This window comes from Gopherus flavomarginatus, chromosome 14 (assembly GCF_025201925.1).
Source record: "Gopherus flavomarginatus isolate rGopFla2 chromosome 14, rGopFla2.mat.asm, whole genome shotgun sequence".
Taxonomy (NCBI): domain Eukaryota; kingdom Metazoa; phylum Chordata; order Testudines; family Testudinidae; genus Gopherus; species Gopherus flavomarginatus.
Window position 1 is genome coordinate 26,782,262 of NC_066630.1, and position 26,224 is coordinate 26,808,485.

Sequence of the window (26,224 nt, forward strand, 5' to 3'; positions counted from 1 at the left end):
TTTTGTGCATGCATATCAAATTATGGTGTATCTGTGAGCCTGCATATTCAGTGACCCACATTGTCCATCCAAGTGTGGGCTTTGGCAGCTACATGGATGAGCGCTTACTTTTTCCAATAAACTCGTACCCTGCTTTGTAAATATGTGCTTAGTACTCAAACAATTCAAACTTCTATTATTATAAATATATTTTAATACTCCCAGATTATATTCTGGAGAATATACATTTCAATGAAGTGTATAATGAACCACTATGGAAAAATTCCACTATATATTGCCTGCATTGGGAAACAGAACTTAAGGAAAGATGGTCTAGTAGTTATAGTGCTAGCATGGGACTAGGAATCCCTGGGCTCAATTCCCTGTTCTGCCACAGACTTCCTGTGTCAATTTGGGCTACTTCGTCTCTCTGTGCCTCAGTTACCCAGCTATAAAAATGGGAATAATAATATTTTGCTGCTGTGTTTTAAAGATCAATGCAATAAGAATTGTGAAGTGTGTGGATAACACACTAGCACCATATAAGTGCCTTAAATACTCAACCAGTATGGCATGGAAATCTTATTTGGCTACGGAATTCTTTTAAAGGTACATCAGAGAGAATTTACATCTAGGGAAGGAGAGAAGAAAGTTCTTATATATGGGGGTTCCTCTTGTTAACAAATGTGCAGTATGTCAAGGTCTCATTCCCACTTTGAACTTTAGCGTCCAGAAAGTGGGGACCTGCATGTACCCCTCTAAACTTAATTCCTAGCTTAGATCTGATAATGCTGCCACCAACCAAAATATAGTGTTTGGTACACTTTCTGTCCCCAAAACCCTTCCCTGGGGAACCCTGAGATATACACTGATCCAAACTCCTTGGATCCTAAAACAGAGAGGGACTAACCTTTTCCCCCCCTTCCTTCCCCCTCCCAGACTTTCCCTGAGAGAGACACTGATCCAAACTCCTTGGATCCTAACAGAGAGAGGAATTACCCTTTTCCTCCCCCTTCCCCCTCCCAGACTTTCCCTGAGAGGTACACTGATCCAAACTCCTTGGATCCTAACACAGAGAGGAATTACCCTTTTCCTCCCCCTTCTTTCCCCCCACCACTCCCTGGTGAGTTCAGACCCACTCCCCTTGGGTCTCACACAAGAATAAAAAAATCAGTCAGGTTCTTGAAAAGAAAAGCTTTTAATTAAAGAAAGAAAAAGTTAAAATTATCTCTGTAAAATCAAGATGGAAGACTCCCTCCCTCCTAGCCTAAGTATAAGTTACAGCAAACAGAGGTAAAATATCCTTCCAGCAAAATACACATTTGCAAATCAAGGAAACAAATATAAAGACTAATTCGCCTCCTATCTAGTACTTACTATTTAGAACATGATAGACTGTTTCAGAAAGATTGGAGAAAACTGGTTGCATGTCTGGCTCCTCTTAATCCCAAGAGAGAACAAAGAACAACCCAAAAAAAGCACAAAACAAAGACTTCCCTCTACCAAGATTTGAAAGTATCTTGTCCCTCGATTGGTCTTCTGGTCAGGTGTCAGCCAGGTTCACTGAGCTTGTTAACCCTTTACAGGTAAAAGAGACATTAACCGTTAACTATCTGTTTATGACAGCAGTACTGTTCTAATGTAGCTGCCATGTACAGTATGGCAGACCTACAGCTATCACAAGGAAGTATGGAGGGGGAAGAATATTGCTGGGACTTTTGAAGTTAAATTAACGTGATCCCTGATTTGAATGGCTTTGTTCAGTATGAATCTTCCTCTTCAGAGATGACATGTTTCATCCCTGCTGATTAGCAACTGATTCCATTTTGCTGGAACAGAACAACCTTCCTTAAACTAGATAAAAGTGAAAGAAGAATGTTGCCAGGCTCCTAAATTAATAAAGCTCGGTCCTGCTCCAAAGCGGCCCAACCGTTTACTTACTGCAGCAAGCAGCAGGTGCCCAACTTACAAAGATTCACAACGGGAAAAACCTCTCTCCACTTCAGTGCCACATCTGACAGCCTTTAGGCAGAAGATGGGTTTGAAAGGCATCTAACCATAGCTACACAGAGTGTATGGTTCTTCAGGTAGTGCAAAGAGCCATAGCAGATTAAAAAAAAAAAAAAAAGCTCCTTTCCTCTTTGCCTAAGGCAACTTCTGCTAATGTGACAAAGTGAAAGCTCAGTTGTTCTACACTTCAAAAACTATTTTGATGTCTGCCTTATATTCAGAGTGCACAATAGCTCTCTGCTTCTCACTCACCTAGCTGTGGTTTAATCTCTCAAGGTACAAGCAACTCAATAACATAATAATCAGAGATTGATATAGGATGTAGCAAAATAACACATCCTAGTGACTCTGCTACCACAGAGTGATAGATTCTTCAAGAAGAAAAGAATTCCCCAAGTGGCCCCATTGTTGTTCAGGCATCTTCCAAAATGACCTTTTGCAATAGTAAAATCATTACAAAGGAGAAATATTATCTCTCTAAGGGCTAGCTTGAAAATAGTGTAATATAAGAAACTAACTTGAAACGGGCCCCATATACAGCATAGTCCTTTCCATAATCAGTATAATATAGGGAAGACTTTGGGACAATATTTGATGCAGAGATGAATCCAGACTGGAACCTTATTTCTAGCCACCCTAAATTTGGGGATGCTAGAAAACCCAACCCAACAAATGAACTTTGAAAACCAAGCCAAAACCCCGGACCAAAACATCCCTAATTTTAGATCCATGAGAAACTAGTGAACTAGGTATCTAGATCAAGATTCAAAGCGCTCTTTACATAAAAGTACCAGATTTGAACATGCCTGAATGTGAATGTTTTAAATTAGGACCTGGATTTGAAATTTTGCATCTTGGGCTCATCGCTAATTTTTTTTATTCCAGATCCATCTCAGTTAGCTACAGGGAACACATATCACAAATATATGCCTTCTTAGATCAGATAAATTCATTGGAAATACCACAGTCCCAAGCAAATGTTGTATCCCCCCAAGAGCTCTGACTTGAATGTCATTGTTACATAGAAAAGATCGTTATTAAAGTGAGAGAATGGGACAGCTCCAGCCCTTTCTGGGAAAAAAAACAGAACATTTCACTGAGGCAGAAAAATGAGCACGTAAAACTAACTTCTGTTAAATAAGGTAAAGACCCCCTCTCCAGAGGTAACTAGAATCACACAGGCTACAAACATAACTGCTTGTAAGCACGTAACTCACTGACTGTTGTGCCCTCTGATGTCTGGGCTGATGTAGCCAGCTTTCCTCCTCTACTATCCCTTGCTGACAGTTGTTCCACTCCTGCAGGGGTCTACTTCTTCTCATGACTCAGCTCTCTGGCTGAGTCATCTAGAGTCCCATCCTTTCTAGTCCAACAAAACAGGAAAGCCCCAAGTCTCATGACCTCTGTGCCAGGCTCTCAACTCCCATCAGGGATTCCTGGCCTCTTTCATCGTACTTCCCCTCTTGGTTTCAGGAAGTGGCAGGGAAACCCAGGCCCACCATCTCCTGGGGGTTCCAGCCCAGGGATCTTGTTTAGGCAACTAAGGATTCTTCTTTCAATCCCTGAACACTTCTCTGGCATGTATTTACCTTTCCCTGCTTGTCAGCACCTTCCACTGATCTGGGAACGCCACCATGGATATGTGGTGTCTCTAAGCTTCTTCCCAGCTAACTACTGAGCAGCTTCCTCAAAGCCACTTCCAATCTCTATAACAGCAGCTGGGCTCTATTTCAAACAGTCTCTCTCATTTCCCACCTTATAACAGGAGCCCCATGCCCCCAGCCAGAGCTGGTTCTAGGGTTCCATTGTTGAGGGGCAAGTGGGTATTTTGGGCCCACTGCACTTTTGCTATCTAAAAAAAACCAACCAGCCTTCCAGGCATCCAGGGGCTAGTTAAACACCTGAAAATCTTGGCTCTCAAGAGTTTTTTTTTTAAAGTAAAATTTGGCTACTGTGTTAGTATTTTGCTGTAATTTATATACAGGACAAAGACTCCAGTCTGCTGCTACTCCACTGCTTAACACTGAATAACTTTGTACATATTTTGGTCTTCTGACAATAATCTGGGACCTCTTAAACTTCATTGTGGGAGATGGCAAATGTCACCTTTGCCACCAGCTTCCTCCTTGGAGGTGGATTTGCAGCTTAGGACAGCTGCAGGATCACAGCCAGCTCTCCTTCACCTGGTCCCTTTGCCTCCATTAGTCCCAAGGCTCAGAGCATTCAGCAGGCCAGTCTTCTCCTGCTGAGTGAGGACCAGCAATCGGCTTTCCTTCCTGGTCAGCCCCCATCCAAGCCACCTTCAGCCCTTTTCACGCCTCCCTCCAGGCTTGACACCTACTGCAAGTGTAGAAGTTTAAGGCTGATTAAGCCCACAGGCTCTCGTTAACCCCTTCAGGTCCAGTGTGGAGTTGTTACACTGCACTCTAGTTTTACAGTGATAGATTAACAAACAGATGGAACAAAACAAAATAAAATGTCCTAGGCCAAAACCACACCACTAGTCCCCACAAATCTCTCCCTAACCAGCCAGTTTAGTTTTCAGAAGGAAAGAAAAGTGAACCACCAGACATACTGTCTAGAAAAAAGGTGCTGGGGGCGAGGGGGGAGCCCTTTCTTCCCACCGCATAAGTAACTCATACAATATTGCACATAGGAAAAGCTCAGAGTTCCACCATTCACAAGCAAAAGCTCCAACCCATACTTCCCCCAGGTACAGTTAAGAGAACAGAGCACTTAGCTGTATATATTTTAATTATTGGAGGCAAACTCTGGAGAATTGTACAGAGCTCTAATCAAGAATAACTACATCCAGAGGAACAAATTCAGCACTGGTGCAAAAAGGATGCAACTTCACTGAGATCAACCAGGGCTGGATACGAACCACAGTAGTCAGTGAATTGATTCATTTCACATCTGCTGATTTACTGGTGTTTGAGTCTAATGCACGCAGCCTTGCTTTTCCATTTTAGGCCCCAATCCTATAACTAGATCTATGCAGGCTGACTCCTCTGCCGGAGCCTATTCAGAGCTCAGTGGGGCTCATGGATTTGCCCTCATGGATCTAGTAGCAGGATTGCTGTACGGACCTCTGGGCATGGTATGGATTATTATATTAACATCTCTTCTTGTGTGAAAACTACAGTTTGGTGTCTATTTCCCATCTCTGGAACCAGTGGTAGCCTGCAATGCTAAACAAAGAAAACGTAAAAAATGTGTAAAAAGAAAATAATTTGTAAAGGAACCTGCAAATGCTTGAAAATTAGAAACACTTGGGAAAAATTATCTAGTGCCTTTACCTTTCTTATAAAAAGAAGAAAGTGTAATCAATTATGTTGTATTTTTAGTACCAGCTTGTAGCAGTTTGTGAGGTGATTTTGTGTTATTAATATAGCTTACCATTTAAAATATATGATAAAAGGCATCATTTGTCTAGGATGCAAAATAAAATCTAAGTGTGTTTTTCAAGTTGCTGTTATACTGTGAACCTAATATTCATCTTTGTAACAAACTGCAGAAATATTTCAAGACAACGATGCAGCTGTGGAATTATTTATCTCTGATTCTAATACAGTGAACATTGAAAAATCATTTCTTAATTTACTTTTCATTGAACCTTTAAATGTACATAAACATTGGCTCTCTTGAAATTATTGTATTTTAATCATATTCAGTTCAATATCTTACAACAGAGATATTCTAATAATACCAGCCGACATTTTAAACCTTAAACTAACATAGAACTATCCTACTCAAGGATTATTCCTCATTACTTTACAGTTTCCACCGCAGCAAGAATCACTGTAAAAAATCAAGGGCTTAAGTACTAAAATTGCATTGGATGAATGCAGAGCGTTCGCACAAGGGCTGAGGTACTCCAAACATCTCAGTTAAAGGGTGCGTATGCCCTGTAACAGCCTTCTGCAAAAAGGGTAAATTTCACCCATTTTGAACTACCAAATAGCAGTATAAAATCAGGTCAAGGAAAAGGGATGGTGAAGCTATGGTAATGAAGATGATGAAGAGATGGTGGAGTTATGAAGGAAGAGGGAAAAGTCCACTTTGGCTAACCCATCATTTTTTCATGGGTTCAAGCTCATAGCTCCAAGAATCAGAGAGTCTCTGAGTATAAAAGTAGACTTGGCACAGCAGATCAGTACAGCTTGAGTCTGAACTGGTTCCTCTCATGCTGTGATTTCATTTTCTTTCCTGTTGATATCAGTTACCCGGCCAGATGTGAGTTATGTAAGTTTTAACGGCAGAGTTTTGTACTTCATACTGTGCACTACATATTGAGATTCTATTTGTAAGTAGTTTATAAAGAATTAATAAATGATATTTTAATTGTTATAGACTGTTAGAGTCTAACAGGTTGCTTACACCTATGTCTTACAGTCCTCTATTCCACCTTCTACTGATATGCTTATAACTCAAGTCTGTAAAATGCTTAGAACATCTATTACTCATTTATTAACCCTTTTATAAAGCATCTGTAAATGGAACCTTAATATAAAGTGTGACCCAAACTACTGACCGAATCTAGACTTGCAGCCAGTATTAACCCATCCAAAACCCAAAAACTGATTTCAAAAAGAGGGGGAAGGGTTTGCTGAAAACCCCAAAATCTTTAATGAAAAGAACTTTTTTCTCCCCACATAAAAATTTCCATTTACTGAAAAAAGCCATTTTCCACCCTATCTTCCACTCCAAAAAATGTTTGGATTCAATAAGTTTGACCAACTTGAATAAATATAAAAAATAAATATTAAGCAAAAAGATGAAAATTCGATAGCACATCAGAAAAAATGACAGCATTTATTATTGCAAAGAGAGAAATTGTGTTACCAACCATTCAACAAACAGCATGCTGGGGGAGAAAAGGCCTGATCCAACATGGACTGGAATCAATTGAAATACTCTCATTTGAGTTCATTGGAAGTACAGGACTATGGCCAGATCCTCAGCTGCATTGATTTGCACCGGCTGAAGATCTGGCCTATCATCTGCCTAAAAAAGTTCCCCTGCCTCCTATTTCAATTTCTTTCTGTAGCCAATAATTTTTAATTGGTCCTTAGGTTTAGCCATATTGCTCTCTGACACATCACTAGGAGTGATTCAGCAAGCTGGACTATCTCCCCAGGCATTTTTCATAACACAGGGACAAAACTTACCATCCTTTTACAAAACATGTGAAACATACACTCACCTGAACACAGAGGAAATCTATACCTGGCGTTAGCAACAGGCAGCGCCAACTTTGGCATTTTTGCTTAGGCCATTGAGGCAGGTTTTCAGGTCCAATCACAAGCGTACTCTCCTCTGTGGTTGTACTACTAGGCAAAGTGCTGATGTTCAATTTTCAGAAGGGTGTGTGAGTTGATTCTGTTTTTGCAGAAAGTATCTATTGGAGTGGAAGGGGGAGGAAGTTTTGCAAGTATGAGTGACAATATAATGGTGGATCCAGGCCCTTTTAGCCTAACTCTGCCCTTAAATACCAATTATACAGTATATCTGGAAATTTCATTTAAAATCATAACCCTGGAGCCATGCTTTACCGGTGGTTGTAAAAGCAGCATCTGTCCCTTGTTTCATTGCTTTCTGGATCCTTTTCAGATTATCACTAATGACACCACTCTGATAAGTCACTCTGTCATGTCCAAAGCTTTATCTCATCTTCTTTATGTTTTGCTTAGAAATTACATATCAAGATGTATAGCACTCCATGGTTTCTTAGAATTTACAGAGCAGAAAACAGCAAATAATGAGAGAAGGTTTTGATGTTGCAAAATTTCCATCTGTTCAGCTGGATATATAATTATATGCATGTAGCTATCCGTGCACCTTCAGCAATCCATAATTGGAAGGCATTTCCTTCATTAATCATGCAGGTGGTGTGTGATGCTACATGCAAAACTGCTGAAGTTATGGCCAAATTTACATATTCTTACTGTGATTTATACCATTTAAAGCACTTTAGTTTTTAGAACTTAATTTGTGCTGGAGAAGTTTGTTTTTATTACCTTTTGATTCAGTGTTTTTATATGGCTACGTACCACAAGATGGCACTGTATCAGAGCAACGCTAGGACATTGGGCCATCCATCCTGATTAGATTGTTTGGGTGTTCAGAGTTGGGACTGTACAAGCAAGCAGCTTGGTGAGCTTCTTCAAGCTTTTCTAAAACTAACTGAATTATTCTAAAATTGACGCTCCTCGTTTACCAGTCAGACAGTGAAAAGATGCCTCATCTTTCACTGGTCCAAGTTTACTGAGATGTAGACAATTCAGCCTCCGTTCAAAGAGTTGGCCAGGAGTCAGTGGACCATTGAGCTTTTTCAGATGCTGTCTAAGGAGACAGCAATGGCAAGGAGTAAGGGAGTAGGAACTTTGTGAGGCATGGTGCATCCACATGATAAGACATTCAAATCAAACCTGTGAAGCTGTGGGTCAGAGTGGTAATAAAATCTGAAGGTCTGGGATGCAGAAGGGCCTGTTTGCACTTTTGCTATGCTGTAATATTTGTTTGTTTTCCTACTAAAGAGACCTAGAGTTGAAGGGGCAGGGTGTGAAGATCAGAGAAGGATTCGGCTCCAAGTGTGCTAAAGCTACCAGTTGTCATCAGTTTCCATTCATGACAAAATTGTGAAGTGTCTTGTAACAGTTGCTACTAACAATTATTTAGTTACTGTGAGTTCAAGTGAAGTGATCATGAAAAATTGCTTGAGCAGTATAAGAAAATCCTGGTGCCATGGAGTTTGATTCTTATTTACACTAAGGCCCAGTTATATTAAGAAAACCCAGACTCCATCAGAGTAAAGGAGCCTTAAGCTAAGAATTAGGCCTCTGTACACTGCCAAAGTAAATGTAAATGCGAATCGGGTCCTTAAAATCAAACCTGACGTCATTCCTATGGAGAATCAGTCCTGAAGTCAGGCCCGGCCAGCCATGTCAGGATGGGAGGGTCAAGTTTTCAGAATATTAATTTGCTAAAAACTGAACTGGGTTACAGTTTACATTCTTCAAAATGCCCAACAATCGACATCCACGTCTCAACTTGCTAACATATGTATCCAATTTCTTATTTGCATGAAGCTTCATGTAATTACTAGAGCCCCATCAACTGTATTTTTGAAACATGAATATACTGATATTTGTGCTATGAAAATTGTGCAGCGTTATTTTGGAGTAATTATCCTATTAGCCAGAGAGCACAACTCCAACTCCTGGTCTACTCTGCACTTCCAGCCCAATTCTGCAAACACCAACCTGATTTTAAACATGAGTAGTTCAATTTGAGTTGAACGGGACTACAGGGACTAAAGTGTGTAGATTTTGTTAGAACAAATAGATTGACGTGAAATATCTACAGCTATAGTTTTCCTACTGACTGCAGGTATTCTTGCTGGAGAATGCAAGAATTTTACCTTCTTTTAAAATGTTTTCAGTATAGGATAGAACATTTCTTGGATTCACTTGATAACCATGGTTGGTCCCTTGGAGAAATCATCCAGCCTGCCTAGGAATTAAGCCATTTAAACAGAAGTTGTTTCTTTCTCTACCTCTCAGTATACTTGACAGAACAAGGAGCAAAGGTCTCAAGTTGCAGTGGGGGAGGTTTAGGTTGGATATTAGGAAAAACTTTTTCACTAGGAAGGAGGTGAAGACCTGGAATGGGTTACCTAGGGAGGTAGGGGAATCTCCTTCCTTAGAGGTTTTTAAGGTCAGGTTTGACAAAGCCCTGGCTGGGATGATTTAGTTGGGGATTGGTCCTGCTTTAAACATAGGGTTGGACTAGATGACTTCCTGGGGTCCCTTCCAACCCTGATATTCTATGATTTTGGTCTTGTAGAATGAATTGGGTGGGCACGAAGAGGTAACTACTGAGTCTGCGATGCCCCCAAAAATGTATTGAGAAAACATGGCAATAACCATATAAAAACCTGTAAATATCGGTGTTGGTAAAAATGTCAATCTGTCAGATGAGTTAACTGCCATCTATTGCACATGAAAAAACTTGAATTTTTCCTTTGTGGCAATCAGACTGTCAAATATTCATCTTTCTAAAAACTGGCACTTCAGATTTGTATCTGGTTTATCTTAATTATCCTTAACCATCTTCCACCAGAAGCTAGAAAGAATAATTTTCACTTTTATAAATTTTCCGTTTGTTTGTTTGTTTTGAATTTTACTTTTTAATTATCAGTTTTCTCAATAGACCATGTTGCTGTACTCTGGCTTTTGCTTCATTACTTTGCTTGCTTCCTTTGCATCTGCTCTTAGATTTAGCCAGGTTTAGCCAGGTAACAGACTATTCAGAGATGTATAGGTTAAAAACCAGTACCTTGAATTCCACATGAAACATATTGGTAGCCAGTGGAAATTATGGAGAATGCATATGATGTCATTAAAAATTTCCTTTAGGTTGTCTGATGGGGGAGGGAGGTAGAACATTTCAATGTAGACAAAACTAAGTGACACATTGTTATTACAACCTTCCTAATATAAGATAAATACGTAGCCAGAAACAAGTCTTCAAAATGAGCAAATTAATTCTTGCACTGAAAAAAACTTCACTACCACCATGGAAAGACTAAAACGCAAAACATGATAAAAGGACACCTCAAGGTGATCTAGTACGTAGATGATATATGGACATTTGACCAGATGTTGGCATGGCACATTTCAACTAATAACATGGATTTTGTAATGAGCAGATGGCTTGAAGGACAAAGGCCAGATTATATAAAAGCAGCAAAGCTCTCTTTCGCATTTCAAACATAGAAGGCTAAAAGGGCACCAAGAAAGTCACCAATGGTTGTCATTCAAGTGACAAACTTGAGACTTGCAGATGGCAAAGTTTCAGTGGGACTCCTAAAAATATCAAGGAAGTCTACAAAGAGAATGAAAAGTTTAAGGGGAGCAGATAAATTAAGGAGTCCCTTATGCCATCTACACTTCAAGAATCAACAGTGATTCTGCATCAGGTAGATCAAAAGTGTTTTCTTCAACTGAACAGTGACGGGGACTCGCTTTAATCTTGAATATTTAATACAAAGATTTTAAAGCATTTTTAAAATGTTTTATTTGTCTCTAAAGAAAATTGATAGCAATGAGCCAACTGGCAAATATCCAGTTGTTGGTACTATCAATGTGCTACACACCTTACTTTAAGCAATACAATGTGACCCATAGCTGCTGGAACTAGGAGTGCTAGTGGTGCTGCTTCACCCCTACCCTCACCCCCCCCCAGCTTGAAGTATTAATAACAAGCCAAATACATGGTTTCCGCCTTCAGCCACCCCACAATAAAAATTGCGCCAACACCACTGATGTGGACCACTTCTTTTCCAGCAGTACCATCTCAGCAATGATTTAAAAACATCTGCAAATCAGCAATTTTGTCACTACATTGTCATGTTGGAAGTGCTTGTTGGAGTAGTTCTTATTTTTAGAGAGCATTTAGGACCATGGAGATTTTACTAGAAAGTATAAATTTACCCAGGATCTGACGGGGTGAGGTTTGTACGCTATACAAACAGACCCGCCATACTGCATGCTTGGTCTGTCGTACAGCTACAATTCTGTCCAACATACCCTTTTCAACCGAAAAAGCAGCTGCCATCCCTTACTGAGCTAAGCTACTTGCTATTGGCACATGCCAAAAAGGGGAACTGGGCTTAAAAGGAGTAAAGTGTGATTAAAAAAAATGTTTCTTATGCACAAAGTATGTTTTGTTTGATTATTTTGTGCCACTTCCATGGAAGACAATGTAAATTGGGTCTTTTCTTTCCAAGCTCAGTGGTTGAGAACGTGAGGCATAACACTGATTTGTTCAAATGAAGTATAACTATTTCCAGCATCTAACTTTAACAGGGAATGGGGGGAGTGGGGAAGCAAGTTGGAGGCTGGCGGGGGGGAGACAACAATTTGCAAGAGTCTCACAGATCTCAATAATTTCATAACTATAATGCATGACAAAAAATATGTGATCAGCTGAGGTTTTTCCCATAAGGCTAAAGAAATTGTTTTTGAAAAATGCCCCATTATTACAAAACAGAGCAAAATATTTAATAAAATGTACAAAGCAAGCCATGTGCTACAGCATGCTGGGTAATTACGCTGAATTTTGGTTGGTCTTTGGGAGATAAATATTGTCTTGGTAATAGAATGAATTATCATCCTAAACTAAATACTTGGGCAGGAAGGAGGGGAGCCCATTATGAATGATGCATTCTAATTCCCTTCCCCCACCACCAACACAAAAAGAAACAAACAAGTGTTTGTCCATTGTTTGAACCACCCCTTTTTAAGGCTGTTTTCATGCATCAGGCAGCATGATTGATGTGTATTCACTTTGCTGTAGTATGCAACCTACTGATTAATCCCTGTGTATGCACTGATGTGGCTGACTATTGTGTGAAGTGTTAGGACTGTGTAGAGATCTCCACAGTTCCCTAGTAGTCAATAAAGTATCATTCTTGTACCTATATTTGCTAGCCATCCTCAGTACACTATGGAGCGCTTTGCCTGTGAGCTGCTGTGAAGTCACATATTACAGATGTTTGCTACACAGTATGCAGCTAATGCACCCCCTCTTGCTGCATAAAAGATTTGTCAGAAGCAAAAACTGGCAGGTATTAAAAAAAATATCAGAATGGAATCCATACGAGGAGGAAACAGCTGATTCTGAAACCTTGTAAAGATCCAGTAGACTTTGATGCCTATGCCCATTCAAAGTACTGAACTGTTCAGCGCTCCTGTTCTGTGACTGGCTGTATAAATCTCATTCGTCTTCTTCATCAGTTAAAAAAAAGATTGGTCAGTAGTTAAATGTTGGGTATTTAATGTACCATATTCATAATAGCTATTAATGGCACTCATTGTAGTATGATGCTCGAGGGGTGAAATCCTCAACCTATTTAAATCAATGGCAAAACTCCCATTAATGTTAGTTGGGCCAGGATTTCACCCATGACATTTAGCCTACAGTTAACTATGACGTGTGAAATGTTTTAGCAATATGTATATAACGTTCAGAATGTAACACTTCTGGTGGCTTAGATATTTTACTATGCATATTTCATTTTTTATTCATACACTCCACCTACATAAGCCTTTCTGAAGGTTAAACTAGCTCCTTTCCCATTCTTTTTTAGAACAGATTAATCTCCATTATTATAATTATCAGTACTTGTACATATATGTATATATATAAAAAAGCCTTCCAAACTGCTTATGCTATAGTATTTTCAGCCTCCTATATGGTATTAAATTTGCATATTTGACTGGCGCATTATGAGTGATAAAGTGTTTTAAAATCAATTTGCAGTAACATTGTTTATTTCTGCAAAGAATCCTGTGGCACCTTATAGACTAACAGACATTTTGGAGCATGAGCTTTCGTGGGAATACCCACGAAAGCTCATGCTCCAAAACGTCTGTTAGTCTATAAGGTGCCACAGGACTCTTTGCTGCTTTTACAGATCCAGACTAACATGGCTACCCCTCTGATACTTGACATTGTTTATTTCAGCTTTGACCTTGCAAAAAATATACTAAATATACTGAAAAAGAAAAAATAAGTGTTAGCATCTTTGCCTTAGTTGCGATGTATAAAAGGGGTTGAAAGTTGGGGAGGGGGGCTATTTGTTTTTAATCTCAGGCATAGCAATTCCAGTGTTCGCTGGAGGGCTCTCTGGAGGACAAGAGGCTTTTGTGAATGAGTGCAAAGGGGCTATGTTGCAGTCAAAGTGACAGGAGAAGAAGCCTGAGCCAGTCAGAATTCCACCTGGACTAGTACATTGTCCTCCTTGCAAAGGGTGAAACAAACTACTCTTGCTGAGCCCAGCCTGCTCTGCTATGACTCTGCTGTTGCTGACTTCTCTCTACTCCCTTTTAGGTACTTTTTGAAGTACTTTACACCCAGCAACTCCCATTGTTCTCAGTCTCCAGGGTCTCAGTGCCTTGATATAAGCACTGGACTGTCTGCCTCCCTTTCTTTATGATAATCCTTTTGTATTCATCCTCTAGAGAAACAATCTAAATTCTAAGCTAGTGCTGCTTACAAAACATGGTAGAACAGGAGGAAAATGAGAGTACTAGGCATGGGGTTCTCAAACTGGGGGTTGAGACCCCCTTCAAGGGTCATGAGGTTATTACATGGGGGGGAGCACGAGCTGTCAGCCTCCACCCCAAATCCCGCTTTGCCTCCAGCATTTATAATGGTGTTAACTATACAAAAAAGTGTTTTTCGTTTATAATTGGGGTTGCACGCAGAGGCTTGCTATGTAAAAGGGGTCACCCATACAAAAGTTTGAGAGCCACTATACTAGGCTAAATGATTTCCACATCCCTAGAGCCTGTTGTCATCCATACTCTGCCAAATTCCCAGTCTGGTATGCCCATAGTAAAGAAACAATGGAGTGACTTGTACGTTTTGCTAGGAGGTGTGAGTCTTCTCCACTTTCCGGAGCTGGTCCATGTAGGACCCTAGTGAGTACAGCTGGTGGAAATAGTTTCAACCAACACGTTTTGTAGAAAAATACAGTTTCAGTTAAATCAAAACGTTTCATAAAAACAGTTCAATTTTGATAACATTTTGATTTTTCAAAGAAAAACTTTAAATCAAATTTAACAATTTCAAATGGAAATTTGTTGCATTTTTTAAAAAGAAAAAATCAGCTTTCTATTCTTATTTTCTCCCCTTTCTCTCCGTTTATAAATTTCCCCCCACCTCCCATGAAAAAAGAGGGGCAGGTAAAACAAGGAGAGGTGAGGGAAGGAAAATATGAAAATTGAAACCTTTTCTGGAAACAAACAAAATATAAATTCTTCTTTGGAATTAAATGAAATTTTTTTTAGTTTCATTTTGATTTTTTTTCCATGGAAAAGGGGAAAGCTTCCATGAAAACTTTGGCTGCTAGAGGACCTAGTCCTTTGGCTCAAGAGATGGAGATTTGTACTTTCTGCACTGAAGAGTCTATGGGTCAAACCCCATTCATGGTCAAGCTGAAGTGGTGAAATGCTGAATATAGAAACTTCTCTTGTGTAATATAAAGTTATTGGAATTGACCCTGATGCACCTTGTGGGCAACACTGTCTCTTAGAAGAACTTTAAACGGCTGACGTCTCTAGGTCTGACCATTGTATATTTTAGATGACCAGTCAGAATTATTGGGAATATGTCTGTGTCATGCAGTGAACTCCATTTTGTTTTAGGAATGCCATTTTTTTTTCAGAGGTCTCCATATTGTATTGGAATCTTCATGTTGGAGCGTGTCCCTCATGTTGTTTTGTAGCCTTCATGGGGGTTAGAGTTTCCATTTTGTAGTTGGAGGTGAGGGGAAGCGTGACTTATGGCTATGTCTCAGAAACTGGCACTGAGCAATCTAGGGCCATCAATTCTGATTCTCTATCATCTTACCAGCCCATCTTATGCGAAGCCTGTGTTCTTGGCTTTCTTGACACAGTATGTCTCAAGGCATTAATCAAGAAACCAGAATTCCCATGACCAGGTGGATTCTGGAGGAACATATCTAAACACCTGAGATCAGGTACTGGTTTCAGGGGATTGATGGCTAGACTGCAAGGTCAAACTGACCAAGAGAGGTGTTAGATATTGGATTTGCCCCTAGGAGTGCACCTGAGACCACCTCCACCTCTGAGCCAGGACCAGTGATCAGCCTCTGTCCAGAGCCAGGAGGCTTAAAAGTACATGAGACCTACTGGTTGGGCCTACTCACAAGAGACTGGTGTCCACCCAGAGAGAGCGGGAGAGGGCCAGGTTGTGACAAAAATAAAGTATTCATTTTCACTTCGAAAGATTGGAGGAATTTTCAAAAAGAAAAATTTAGACACTTGAAATACATCTTCCATTAGCCATCACAACATAAGGCACAGCACAGCAATAGTATGATATGTTCATTATCAAAGCTATATCACAGGGTATTCATGTCAGGCACAACGTAAGTCCTTGAGCTCAGGGACAGCGGAGTCACCACAGAATGAGTACTGCTGCTGTCACTAGCCACTCCAATGGAGATGGTATAGGGCAGAGCTATTCCTATATCAGCCAAGTTGTGAGGTCCAAATTCTTCCTGCATGCCACCACCCGCCTGGGGCTCCATGGCTTGCTGAACTTGCTCCGCAGTAATCTCTACATCAGGGCCGCCCGGGGGGGCGGGGGCAAATGCTGCAATTTGCCCCAGGCCCCGAGCTCTGCAAAGGCCCGCACGAGAACGGCTGAGGTTCCCTCGCCGGCCTGGCCCAGCCCGACCCCGCCTCTGCCCCTCCTGGAGCCTCAGTGCATCCAGCAGCGTCCCGGACAGTTTCAGCGGGGCTCCTGAGCTCTGCCACGCTCAGAGCCGCGTGGTAAGGGGGCGGGGCTGGGAGCTCTACGCCCAGTGGAGAAAGCTCAGGCCTCGCTGGAGCTCACAGCCCCGCCCCCTTACCACATGGCTCTGAGCGGGGCGGAGCTCAGGGGCCCCGCCGGAGACACGCTGCCTCTGTCCAGGGAAGGTCCTGAATGCGCTGAGGCTCCAGGTGAGGGGGGAAGCTGGGGGTAAGAGGCCAGGGCCAGGGGGGTTGACTAAGGGCCAGGGAGTCCCAGGGACAGTCAGGGGACAGGGAGGGGGCAGAGGTTGGGGAGGGCGGTCAGGGGGCAGGGAATGGGGGGGGTTGGATTGTGAGCGTTCCGAGGGTCTGTCAGAACTCAGCGGGGGGGTGCATAGGGGTCGGGACAGTCAGGGGACAGGGAGCAGAGGTGGGGTCCTGGAGTGATGGTGGTGGTGGTGGGGTCTCTGGGGGATGGTGAGGGGACAAGGAGCAGGATGGGTTGGGGATTCTGAGAGGGGGCGGGTAGTTGGGGGGCAGGAAGTGGGTGGGGGTCAGCAAGAGAGCGGGGCCAGGCTATTTGGGAGGCACAGCCTTCCCTACCCTAAAGCTCATTCAGCAGTTTGAGGCTTGCAGAAGACCCGAGCTGTTAGCTTTTCCATTAGGGCTACCATCCCTTTCACTTCTCAAATGCCAAATTATAGTCTTTATTTATTTTCAGTGCCATAGAGAGATTCATGTCAGGAGAGAGTAGCTTCATTTAAAATTAGCCACTGGGGAAGGGATCACATGAGAAGAGCAATATCCTTCCCAACCCTACCAAAGGAGACCCCCCTGCCCTGCATTCCCTGAGGCTTCCAAGGGGTTAATTCAGTGGTTCTCAAACTTTTGTACTGGTGATCCCTTTCACATAGCAAACCTCTGAGTGCAACCCCCCGCCTTATAAATTGAAAGCACTTTTTTTATATATTTAACACTATTATAAATGCTGGAGGCAAAGTAGGGTTTGAGGTGGAGACTGACAGCTCACGACCCCCAGTTTGAGAACCCCTAGGTTAATTTAATTTTAGCACCCTGTGTCCATTCACATGCATGTGCTATTTTGAGCATTTCAGTTTTCACAACATAGGCTCATCCCAGATTTTGGAATAAGCTCGAATGCTCAGTTTGTGGCGTATGTACGTAAGCTATACTAAAGACAAACCCACAGTAACCATCTCCAGTTTGTGAGGGACCCCATGGAGCCAGTCTCTAGGAAAGAGATAAATGCATGGAGGTTAAGTCCATTAATGACTGTTAGTCAGGATGGGTAAGGAATGGTATCCCTAGCCTCTGTTTGTCAGAGGGTGGAGATGGATGGCAGGAAGGAGATCACTTGATCTTTGCCTATTAGGTTCACTCCCTCTGGGGCACTTGGCATTGGCCATTGTCGGCAGATAGGATACTGGGCTGGATGGACCTTTGGTTTAACCCAGTACAGCCGTTCTTATTTTCTAAACTAAATGAACCCAAAGTTATGGAGACAGATATGAGTCAAGGAAGCCAGCTGAGTATCAGAAACCTGGAAAAATCTCTGCCTGGATGGGCTCAGGCATTTGATCACAAGCTGAGGTGGTTCAAAAGTTTTGGACTTTTTTTAAGCAGAATTTTTTATTGTTTCTTTAAACAATCTAACACAGCAAGCAGCAAATATTTGGCCACACACTTCTGAAACCCCAAACCATATTCAGGTTTTGGCAGACTAATTTCAGCTTTTCAATTAAAAAAAAAACACAACAAATTTTGAAGGAAAGCAGACACTGTCCGTGATTTTTTTGTGCTTTTTAAAAACCTCTAGTTTTCGATCCAAAAAAAGTTTTCACGGAAAATATTTGTCCAACCCTTTTAATAAGCTTTAGTGCCTTTTAGCACTAGCTGATGCTGAGAACCAGTGATACCTTGTAAAGAAGTTTTCTCAAAACTGGGTTTGTGCCGAGATGCAGAGGGTTTATTTTTCCCAGGCCACCCATGGGGGCGAGGGGAGCAAGTGGGGCAATTTGCCCCAAGCCCCACAGGGGTCCCCACAAGACTATAGTATTGTATAGTACTGCAATTTTTTTTATGGAAGGGGCCCACGAAATTGCTTTGCCCCAGGCCCCCTGAACCCTCTGGGCAGCCCTGCTCTACACCACCCCTAATGTGGAACTATGACGATAGGCCAGTGTCGAGCCCTGTTGGGTAGTTCATCTAACAGTTTAATTGACAGGCATACAGAAACATTCAGTGGTTAAATAGCATGTTCAGCCATGCAGTGTCTCATTTTCAAAGGTGTTTCAACCAGTGATATAACTTTGTACCTGTATTTTTGGCATGTAGAATATGTTGCTGGTGCAAACTGTAGAATGTGGCTATGCAAATGGGAGTTGCACACCCGATCAGCTTCACTGGTGGATGTCTACTTGATTTATGCACCAGGGCTTTTGCATGCAAATTCTACTGGGGGTCATAAAACAGAGATACCCTGTCTGAAAAATTGGCTCTTTATCTATCACTCAGTTATCCACTTCTGTGATCTTCACTGCTGACTTCATGACTCCATTTCACCAAAAACAGTCAAGTAAACTATCATTTCACAGTGCACAAATTGCTAATATCCAGAGAAAGATCTAGTAAGGCAAACGCCCATTTCTAAAGCACTTACTTCTTCCTGCTATCAGAAAACTAGCATTTGCTCATCCCCTTTTAAAAACCTGATTGCTTGTGCATTTGAACACCCTTAAACGACTCAGGATAGCATTGTTTTAAAATGTTCAAAACCAAAATGTCAGTGGCAAAGTTTGACTTATCTAAGTGCTGTTCATTTGACCCTATGCTGCTCCCTTGCTTGCTCACTCAGAACTCCACATCTAAAGTCAAAGAAGGTTTTCTCTCTGTTTTTCAACATTCACTACAGATTTTTACTCCTCAGGACATGCTAGTTCAGTCAATGAGGCTAAATCTTTGAGTGCCAAAATTATACTCCAACACAGCTTATCTGAAATGAGTTTGAGCTTGGTTTAGATCTTATAGGCAGCAGCTCCCTTGCCTGTTGGATAGCTGCGGCTCAAGAAATGGCACAATGGTGAAATCTGGATGAAAGCTGAAATTTTCCTCCAGATTTAAATGCAGGGGGCCTGATTCTCCCCTCTCATTGGTTTTACACTGGTGTAACCCTCTGGACTTCAGCTGAACTACTCTAGATTAACTTTGATGTAAATGAGTGCAGAATCTAGCCCATTGAAGTGGAATATGATTATTGGCAAAAGAGCAGAGAAAGGCTTACACTGTAATTCTCTGGATAGTATTTGGGCCTGAACTATTTAGGCAATTTCATTTTCCACGATTGTAGCCCTTAGAGCAATCCCATAGCAATAGTGATCACTTAACAATTCTGGCCCAAATTTTGCTCTATTGTGCCAGCAAAACTAAGAGCAGAATTTGGCCTGCTGACTTCAGTGAAATTGTTCCAGGATTAAACAGGTGTAAGGGCCAAGCTACCCATCAATTACAATTTTCTCAGGGACTCAGTGATAACACAGTTGTCACCATGATTTTATTTTGTAAGTCCTTAACTATGTGCCAGAAGAACCCTAACACCCTGGCTATACCCAAGAGGTTACCATAGTTAAAACATGACCAGGCCCATCTACAAATCCAAACTGGAAGTACTTTCTAGCTGGGTCACAGATAATAGTGCTGTAACTGGGGCCTTAGCCACAGATGTAATATACAGGTGCCAAATGAGAGCAAAATTTGGCTTCAAGCCTCCAAATCTTCAAAAGACAGATGCGCACATTGTAAACACACCTGACTTATTAAATGGCTAACTTGCCTGGAAATGAATTCCAGAATTAATTCACAAGCCACTGTAAGCAATTCTATCTTTGCACAGTCCTAGTGTCCTTCTTCCAAAAAATCCAAATGACTTCATTAGTCCTAAGACCAACCTAATGTTTCCACACTAGAAGAACATGCATAACATTATGCATTGTGATATTCTCTGGGCAAAATCCTGCCCTTACCTTAAGAAAATCACATGGGTGAGAGCAGAGCAGAACCAGCTGTGTGTTAAACACAATAGCAGTGATACTCAGACTGAGGATCGGGAGCCACAAGTGGCTCTGTAATGTTTCTCCTGTGGCTCTTTCATATTAGAACACTGTATGATTGCATTATTAACCAATCTAAGTTGTTAACCAATCAGGATGATTTTACAGTGTTATTAACCAATTGCAGACTACTTAGTCATTTTACTATGAGTGTGTGTGTGTGTGTGTATATATATATATATATATATATATATATATATATATATATATAATGAAACAATGAATTCACACTATGTAGCTTTTTTAGGTAATGTTGATTGCTAATTTGTCTCCTGAACCACTGAGGTCTGAGTATTACTGCACTATAACTAGGGCCCTACCAACTTCACAGACCATTTGTCAATTTCAGAGTCATAGGATTTCAAAAAATCATAAATTTCATGATTTCAGATATTTAAATCTCAAATTTCACAGTGTTGTAACTGTAGGGGTCATGACCCAAAATGGGATTGTGGGGGTGTCACAAGGTTATTGTAGGGAGGTCGTAGTATTGCCACCCTTACTTCTGTGCTGCTGCTCCTGCCTTCAGAGCCGGGCAGCTGGAGAGTGACAGCTGCTGGCTGGGAGCCCAGCTCTGAGGCAGAGCCGCCGCCAGCAGCAGCACAGAAGTAAGGATGGCATGGTATGGTATTGCCCCCCTTACTTCTGCGCTGCTGCCTTCAGAGCTGGGCCCTTAGCCAGCAGTCACCACTCTCTGGCTGCCCATCTCTGAAGGCAGCACCAAATTAAGGGTGACATTACCATGATCCCCCCCCTACAATAACTGTGCAGCCCCCCTGCAGCCCTCTTTTGGGTTGGGACCCCCCCCCCCAGTTTGAGAAAAGCTGGTCTCACCCGTGAAATCTGTATAGTATAGGGTAAAAGCACACAGATTTCACGGGGGGTGGGGGTTCAGATTTCACAGTCCATGACACGTTTTTCACGGTCATGAATTTGGCAGGGCCCTAACTATAACCATCCTTCAGTTGCATCGTGCTTGGTGGGCACCAGGGTAATGAATGACTAGGTGCACTTTCGTTCTCCTTTGAGTATGATCAGTGTGTGCTTCGAACTACTAAATGTTACTGATTGTAGAAAATGCATTAGTCACTTGTGAGACTGGGAATGCTCCCAGCTCACAGACAATGTCCCCAGGGACACAGTGCACAGACCAGCCTGCTGTCCTTCCCTAGTGCTCTCCTGAACACTAGGAGGAGATGCACCTCTGCTGCTTATGTACGGGGAAAGTGGTTCCTTGCACCCTCTTTCTGCTTGCTGGAGGAGCAGAGGGCAGAACATAACTCTCAATGAATGTCTTCTGCTGCTTCTTTAGTCTTAGCTAAATGACTAAAACAGACCATGGTGGAAATAGAAAACTTATTCTTTCTTTAAAATAATATTTGAGAGTTCAAGAAATCCCTTAGACTAAAGAGGACAATCATCGTCATCATACCTAGCCGTATATAGGTCCAGTTTCCACTGGAAAAGACAGTGAGTTTCTTCAGTAACTTGTTGGGTTTAATAGTAAGTGCTTGAGAGCCCTTTATAATAGAATTTGTGCCTTCAAACTTGTGTCTGTGAAAGATAAGAAAGGCTTGGTCTTAACTACCATGAGCCACATCATAACTGCTGTGTCGCCAATGGATTTACAGTAGGAATAAATTTGTCCACATAGTTCCAAACACAACACAGGGTGCTTAAAATACTAGAGGACATGGTGTAGTCCTTGGGATGTAGGCTAGGGTGACCAGATGTCCTGATTTTATAGGGACCATCCCGATTTTGGGGTCTTTTTCTTATATAAGCTCCTATTACCTCCCAACCCCCATCCTGATTTTTCACATTTGCTGTCTGATCACCCTTAATGTAGGCGTTTAGCCCAAACCACTTGAAAATTAAAAAAGCAAACACCGTAAGTTGCTCAGAAGAAAAAGGTTGTCCTGAGAACTTGTGCTGCAGCTGTGTATGTAAACAGGCTAGAAGTGTGGTGTTCTTTTTATTAATAGCTTTAAACAAAGAAGGGTACCTCAACCCCAGAACTGAACCCTGGGTCCAACTTCTGAATCAAGATCTGAACTTAATGGGCTTGATTGTTCTCATTCTTAAACCAAAGTAAGTAACAAGTTATTGTGGTGTAAAACCAAGTTAAGCGAGAGGAAGATCAGACACTACAGCCCTGTATGGGTCTTACCAAAGCCTCAAATCTGAGGACTCTGAACTCAAGCTTTGGATCACCCTTTGGCCACAGCATTGCACTCAGAGCACATGTTCAGCTGCTTATCTACCATAGCCCCCAAATCATTTATGGAATCACTGCTTCCCAGGACAGAGTCCTCTTTCCTCTAAGTATTGCCTTCCTACTTGGTCAGCAGATGTACACATTTACATTTAGCTGTATGAAAATGCATATTGTTTGCTTATGCCAAGTGGCCCATATCTCTCTGTAGCACTGACCTGTCTTCTTTGTTGTTTACCACTCCTCCACTTATTGGGTTACATGCAAACTTTACCACTGATGACTGTTTTCTTCCACATCATTGTTAAAAATGTTACATAGCATAAGGCAGGAGTCGGCAACCTTTCAGAAGTGGTGTGCCGAGTCTTCATTTATTCACTCTGATTTAAGGTTTCACATGCCAGTAATACATTTTAACATTTTTAGAAGGTCTCTTTCTATAAGTCTACAATATATAACTAAACTATTGTTATATGTAAAGTAAATAAGGTTTTTAAAATGCTTAAGAAGCTACATTTAAAATTAAATTAATATGCAGAGCCCCCAGAGTGGTGGCCAGGACCCGGGCAGTGTGAGTGCCACTAAAAATCAGCTCGCCTTCGGCACCGCATGTCATAGGTTGCCTACCCCTGGCATAGGGCAAGGGCCTGGATCCCTGCAGGATGCCACTAGAAATACCCACTCAATGATGATTCCCCATTTGCAATTACATTTTGAAACTTACCAGTTTTTAATCCAGTTAACATGTGCCAAGTTAATTTTATATTATTCTAGCTTTATTTAAATCAAAATGTTGTGAGGTACCAAGTCAAATGCCTTACAAACGTCTAAGTATATGACGTCAACACTATTATCTGTAATCAACCAAACTTGCAATCTCATCAAAAAAAATCAAGGTAGTTTGATATGATCTATTTTCCATGAACCCACATTGATAGGCATTAATTATATTACCCTCCTTGAATTCTGAATTGAGTCCCATATCAACTGCTCCATTATCTTGCCTGGGATCAATGTCACACTGACAAGTCTATAATTACCAGGCTCATCTTGTTTACCCTTTCAAAATACTTGTACAACATTATCTTTCTTGCAATCTTCTGGAACTTCCCCAGTGTTCCAAGACTTACTGAAAATCATCATTAATGATACAGTGAGCAAATCAGCTAGCTCTTTTAAAACTCTTGAATGCAACCCATCTGGACCTATTTTTAAAAGGTCTTACTTTATCAGCTGCTGTTTAACAGAATAGATTTGCATCTGTTTGTTCCCCAAATGCAGGACAGATATTTATTGAATATTTCTGAGTTTTCTACATTATTATTGATAATTCTACCATTTCCATCTAGTAATGGACCACTACCATTGTTAGGATGCCTTTTGTTTCTAATATATTTCAAAAAACTTCTTCTTACTGCCCTTAACTCTGCTGGCTGTGGATTTCTCCTTATGTTCCTTTCCTTACCTTATAATTTCCTACAGTTCATAGCTTCTGATTTATATTCATTACTATCGACATCCTCTTTCTTCCATTTGAAATATATATATATTTTTACAGCTACTTTCACCTCCCCTCTAAACTAGGTTGGTATTTTAAGTGGTATGGCCTTCTTCCTTTTTGGGTATCTAGTAAAGTGTTCTTAAACAAGTCCCAATTATAATTCACATTGTTCTAATTAAATTCTTCCTTCCACCTGGTTTGATTCATAATTATTTTCAGCTTGGTGAAACTGGCTCTTTTAAAGCACCACGTATACATTTCTGATTTGGACTTCATGCTTGATCAGATTTATAACGTGGAACCAGAATAATCACTTTTACCTAAGCTACCATTCATTTTCAGTTCTGTGATCAGTTCCTCTTTACCTGTCAAGATGAGGGCTAATACAGAATTCCTCTTGTTGGATGCAACAATTTTTGAGTTAGGAAACTGTCATCTATAATATTTAGAGATTTCAAGGATGTTTTAGTATTGGCAGCATGAGACCTCTAGCATATGTCACTATAATTGAAATATCCAATGATCACATAGCCTTTTTTCCCTACACATTATAGATAGATGCTTAAGGAACCTACTGTTCCCTACTGTGATTTGCTGGTCTGTAGCAGACACCAACTAGTACCCCATCTTGAAATACATCTGTTAGCACATTGATCCATAAGCATTCAAGTTCATTTTTTTCCTCCTTGTCAATGACTCAGAAAGAGGTAATGCCATTTTTGACAGAGTGCCACTCCCCTTCTTCTTTTACCCACTCCATCTTTCCTAAATAGGTTATAACCACCAATTTAATACTCCAGTCATGCAAATCATTCCACTGGGTTTCAGTAACACCACGTACATTGCATCTATGCTCATAAATGAGCGATTTCAATTCCTCTTGTCTGTTACACAGGCTCCTAGCATTGGTGTATAGGCAATAAAAGAATTACTTTTCCTTCATTGATTAACTTTGTTTTCAACATCTCGATTTTGTTGCTAAATGAGTGCTCATGTCTTCCCCCTTTTTACTCTCCCCCTTTGTTATTAATTTATTGCCCTCCTGACTACTCTAGCCAGCCTGGCCCTGAGGAGATTGGTTCCCCTTCTACTGAGTGGGTGGCCATCCCCTCTCCTCATGGAAGATGAAACCAGTGTTCCACAAAACCAAAACCCTCCACCACTTACCTAGCCAACAGTGCTCTTCCAGAATCTTCTGCCTTTTGTCTTCCTTCACTCCCGGAACAGAAAGGATGTCCAAGAACATCGCTTGGACAGTCGTCTTCTTCAGCATACTTCTGAGTTCCCTGAAGTCACCTATTATCTGTGAGATATCCCACAATGCAGTGTCATTAGTGCAGATATGAACAAACACCTATAGGTCCTTGCCCCTTGGCTTCAGAAGCCTATCCAGTCTCAGAGTGATGTCCTGAGTCTTAGCTTGGGGAAGACAGCGCACCAATTTATTGCCTGTCACACGCACAATGTTCTTTTGATTCTCCTGAGTACTGAATTTCCAACAAAAATGGTCTATCTTCCTTGGATAGTTTGAGATCTCTTTGTGGGCAAGGATGATTTTCTTACAAGTTGGGCTGAGCTGCCATCCACAGGTGTGTTCCATACATATCTCCATTCCCTCCTACAAGCTGGAACTTGAGAGGTGTCTTCTGCAGCTTACTCTCTAAGGACCTGGTATTGATTGGAAACTTCTAGTTTTGTGGAATACATCTTGATCCTCCTCTCTCTGGTGGCAACAGCCTGCCCCATCTCATCTGTCATCAGCCATGCAGAATGCGGCTGTGACCTCTTGTGTCTGGTGGTTAAGAACTGCCAGGCCTCCTCTCTGACTCCTTTCTCTCCCCAACTCCTTGGCGGCCAGCTCCTTTCTTGCTTGAACCTGGGTACTGATGTTTCCCAAACCTGGCTATCTAGGAACTACTCAGCTTCTCTGATTCACTGTAGCATCTATCCTTGTCCTTCCAATCCAAGAACCTTTTCTTCCAACACAGTCACCAACTTGCACATCATACACAGAAAGTCCCATCAAGCAGGAAAGAAAATGTGGCACATCTGTTGCAATTCA